The sequence below is a fragment of the Nanorana parkeri genome, unplaced genomic scaffold (genome assembly GCF_000935625.1).
Source record: "Nanorana parkeri isolate BGI_ZX_2015 unplaced genomic scaffold, ASM93562v1 scaffold56, whole genome shotgun sequence".
NCBI classification, from domain to species: domain Eukaryota; kingdom Metazoa; phylum Chordata; class Amphibia; order Anura; family Dicroglossidae; genus Nanorana; species Nanorana parkeri.
This window is the reverse complement of record NW_017306324.1, coordinates 20250-25489: the sequence shown is the minus strand read 5'-3', so window position 1 is coordinate 25489 and position 5240 is coordinate 20250.

Here is a 5240-nt window from a genome sequence, read left to right as displayed (position 1 = left end):
GGGGGGGGGCACCTTCCAAAATCCCTTATTTCTTTCTGTAGTCTCCATAGAAGGTGGGGTGGATGCGGATCATGCAGTGGCCACCGTAAGGGGGACCATTTGGCAGCGTCCTCTCCCCTCCTGGACATCCAGGATATAAGTTCTGGGGACTGGTTCATCTTATTATGCTTCTAACTATAATGTAAGGCTGTGCTGCCGTGCTGATGCATCTCCTATACTGCTGTTGTTTTGACCACTGTTTTGTTACAACTTTACCCCCATAGGTTACGCGTTCACACCCTAGTTGTTTAGGGGTGGATGCAATTTCAAGGTGTTGGTTGACTTGTAGTCAGTGTCAGCTAATGTGCAACTATGTAAAGCGCTGCGTAAATTGTTGGCGTGCTCGGTCCTCTATATAATCTTTGGTGGATATGGCTCCGTTTTCGCTTTACTCCCTGAACGCCAGGGGCCTGAACATCCCTGAAAAACATTCTAGGCTGCTTTCTGACTTGCGGGGAGCTAGGGCACAGGCAGCCTTCATTCAGGAAACTCACTTCAACAGGGACGCGGCTCCCAAATTGGTCAATCGTGACTATGCAGTGGTTTACCATGCTGTGCCCCTGTTCTCCAAATCTAAGGGTGTGAGCATCCTAATCTCCAAATCGGTAGCTTGGACTTGGGTTGACAAAATTGTTGATGAGCTGGGTCGGTATCTGGTAGTCAAGGGACGCTTGGGCGCGACTATGTGGCGTTGGCCAATGTGTATTTATAAGAATACCACCTCTATGTGGAACAATGAGGTGGAAAAATAAGTTATACTCCAACCAAAATTGGATAATTAATCAGCCAATTGGCTTACTTTATTGATTAGAAAAATATAATTTATACATTTAGGAGAGTATGAACACAGCAAACACCGTGACAAGAACCTTATATTAAAATTGGCAATGTTGTCAATACATCACACTTAATAAAAACAATAGAACAACACCATACCTATGACCCTTTCTATTTAAGTATAGTGACCACTGGTATAAATTGCTATGGATTGATGGCAAAGACCGCCTCGAGGTGAATGTCCACTTCCCTCGTGGTTTGAACACTGAGTTTAACTTATAAATGTTTCTGTGAATTGTTTTCAATCTCTGTTTAAACCAAGTCCTAAGTAATAGAGTCATTGCCATACTAATGTCTGAGAAGGACTTCACCTCGTAAAATACAGTTGAAAATAGTACTGTTGTTTTATCCTTTGTGACAAATGTATACTGCAATACAAAGAAGGGGTTAATAAAGGAGTGGTTGCCAATTAGAGATCACTTCAAAAGTACCATTGACCACCTCCCCTCCTTATGTTCTGACGAAGCCCCGAAGGAGGCGGGGCGAAACCGGTAAACTGAGGTTCAGAGCAACCCGATACCATGACCCACATGACTGCCTATGCTGAAATAGAGCTCTGAAATTACACATTGGACTCTAGAAACTGCCACTGCTTAGCTCCCTGATTGGGAGACCTGATATGCCAGACATTCTACTCTACAAGTGGGAGACTTCAACTGTGAGAGGTGCCGTCTCTTCTGATCGTAAATATTTGGCTACATTTTGGCCCTTCAAGATTAACCACATAGTGGCCTTCTCTGATTGCTGTCCTCATTGAATGAAATGTTACTTTGAATTTCAAAAGCGCAAGAGTTTCTACCCTGCCATCAAAGTGTAAATTTATTGAAGCAATGCTTTTTTGTCAGCTACAAAGAGATCACTTCAGAGCCATATGAAGCATCCCTAAATTCTTTACCAATACCCAGGAATAGGGTTAACATATTTGGAATGTGTCTTCTGCTCTAGAGGGAAGTGGACATTCACCTCGAGGCGGTCTTTGCCATCAATCCATAGCAATTTATACCAGTGGTCACTATACTTAAATAGAAAGGGTCATAGGTATGGTGTTGTTCTATTGTTTTTATTAAGTGTGATGTATTGACAACGTTGCCAATTTTAATATAAGATTCTTGTCACGGTGTTTGCTGTGTTCATACTCTCCTAAATGTATAAATTATATTTTTCTAATCAATAAAGTAAGCCAATTGGCTGATGAATTATCCAATTTTGGTTGGAGTATAACTTCTTTTTCCACCTCATTGCTCCACATAGAGGTGGTATTCTTACATATATGCTTATAGGTTATCAACCATATCGGTTGATGTGTAATTGTTACACACTATAGTGGTATCTTTTTATTCTATATACGCCAATGTGTATTTGCCTAACTCGGACCAGCTACAGTCCTGCATTCCTTTCTTACTCGCCTGTCGGAGTTTCATGAAGGAACACTGATTTTGGGTAACGATTTTAATGTGGCTCTAGACCCTAGTGTAGACACCTGCAGGGGTGCCTGCTACCTCTCATTCCCATACCTTCGGAAAATTAAAATAGCTCTCCAGCAGCATGGACGTGTGGCTTACCCTGTACCCTGAGGGACGAGATTTCACGTACTACTCGACCGTCCACCAATCCTACTCGAGGATCGATTATTTTTTCATCCGTCACGGAGACTTAGCTAAAGTTATTTCGGCAACTATCGGTTCCCCTTTCCTCTCTGATCACGCCCCGATCCAGTTGAGTGTGGACCTTTTAGATCCCACTTCCAGGTGTTCCTCCTGGAGGCTCAATGAGTCTCTTCTGCAGGATCCTACCATCCGCGAGGACCTATTGGCTTCCCTAGCGGACTACTTCCACACTAATGTTAATGACTGTCGACCTTCTGTCTGTGTGGGAGGCGCACAAGTGTGTCATACGGGGCGTACTCATTAAACATGGTGCTAGAAAAAAACGGGAGCGCAATGCTCTGTTGCGCCGCCTGCGCGGATTGGAGGTGGTACATAAGAAATGTCTGGCAGTGGCGTCCTACAGGGAGCTAGTGCAGGTTCGAGAGGCTCTTAACGCTCTACTATTTGTGAGAGTGAAGAGGCGTGTCATATGGGGCAGGAGGACTCTTTATGAGTACACCAACAAACCTGGCAAATACCTAGCCGGGGTCCTACGTGGCCCGAGATGTAAAACTTTCATTTCTCATCTGACTTCCAGATGGGGCTCTCAACTTACGCTTTCAAAAGATATGGCGGAGGAGTTTTGAGACTTTTATCATCGATTGTATAATCTGCAACCAGACTCCCATCTGCGGGAAGCTCCGGCCCGAGCGGCGGAGATAGACTTGTACCTCCAGAACTCTGGTCTTTCTTCCCTCTCCATGGAGGAGACGGAGGTTTTGGATCTTCCCATCTCCGCGGAAATGGCTTGTGCCTTGAGTCAATCCAAGTCTGATAAAGCCCCGGCCCCAGACGGTTTCACGATCCCGTACTATTGTAGGTTTCTGGATCAGTTGTTTACCCCATTTTTGACCTCCTTTAACTCAATCCACCTGAACCGTCCATTTCCAGTGGATTCCTTGAGTGCGCACGTTGAGGTGATCACTAAGGAGGGGAGTTATTGTCCCATAGCCCTGCTAAATGTTGATCTTAAATTGTTCGCGAAAATCCTGGCTACCAGGCTCTCACCTTACATTCAACGTTTGGTGCGAGATGATCAGGTGGGGTTTGTTTTGACTCGGGAAGCTAGGGATAGTACTACCAGGGTCCTCAATGTCATTCACGGGGCTCGTTCCACCTCCTCCCTGTTGATGATTCTAGCTACAAACGCCGAAAAGGCGTTCGACAGGGTGGACTGGCTATTTTTGCGGTCCACCCTTCAACACATCAGCCTCGGACCAAACATGTTGTCCTGGCTGTTTGCCTTATACTCTCATCCAATGGCGGCGATTCAGGTTAACGAGACCAGGTCTCCTTATTTCCATCTTACGAATGGTACGCGGCAGGACTGTCCCCTCTCCCCATTGATGTATATTCTGGCGTTAGAACCCTTCCTTAGTCACGTTAGACTTAATAGTCGCATCGCTGGATTCCGGTGTCATTCAATGGAACATAAGGTCGCTGCATACGCAGATGACCTTTTGTTTTTTATTTCCCAGCCTCGATTCTCTCTCCCGGAACTTATGCGGGAGTCAGGGCCGGTGCTAGGATTTTTGCCAACACAGGCAAAGTTGAATTTTGCGCAGCACTAAATATCACTCTGCCTCCGACTGAACTGAGCTTAGTACAGGCTCAGTTTCCTTTCAGGTGGGAAGATTGCTCTCTGCCATATTTTGGTACCTAAATCAGTCATGATCTGGAGTCGCTGTACGATGACACTTTTGCTCCTCTATTGTTACGGATTAAACAGGACCTACGGAATTGGCAGGCTCTCATGGTGACATGGTTCGGTCGATGTAACGCGCTTAAAATTACTAAGCGTTAGGATCTTCTTCCTAGGATCCTATTTCTAATGCAGGCACTACCTATCCATCTACCTCCCTCCTTTTTCTCTCGCCTGCGCCGGATGTTCCTGTCGTACATCTGGGCGAATGGGGCTCCCAGGCTTGGCAGGCGCCTCCTCACTATGCCTAAATCATCTGGAGGGATTGGACTGCCTGATGTGGCCCATTATTATAGAGCAGTGCATCTTAATAAAGTAGTTGACTGGTGTTGGCACTCCATTCATTAACAAAGGGTGCGCATGGAATTAGACGTCGCTTTCCAACGCCATGCCTGCAATATGCTCTCAACTCCCCACATTTGGGGTCACGCTCAGGATTGCAAGATCTTTGTTCCGGTCCTCCTTGGTCTCTCCGTTCCCTTCTCCGCTCACCCCGGTGATTGGAGATCAGGACTTTCCAGCAGGTATGGAGAACAGATGTTTACGTAGTCTAGTCGGAATCAACATGTTCCATATCAAAGATTTTCGAGAGGGGTGAGATTGGATTGAGGTACCCGCCCTTCAGAATTTGCTGGAGCCTCCTCTGGATGTCTGGACTGCTTATCAGCTCAGGCACTTCCTATTGGCAATCCCTGCCTCGCTACGAGTTGACAGGCCACTGATTCCTTTTGAGGACATTTGTAGGCGGGGGTGCCAGATCGACATGCGCTATCTCTGATCTACAAGTTGCTTGTTGCCCCCTCTCCGGAGTTTACCCCTCAGTTCCTACTGAAGTGGGAAGCTGACTTGGGTCTTACATTTTCCCCTCGGCAGAGAGACACAATGGTGCATTTTACTCACAAATGCTCGATAGCCAACAGATTCCAGGAGCAGGGTTATAAGATCTTGTCCCGATTGGTATAGGGTCCCACACGTCCTACACAAGATGAACCCAGACATCCCTGACCTATGCTGGA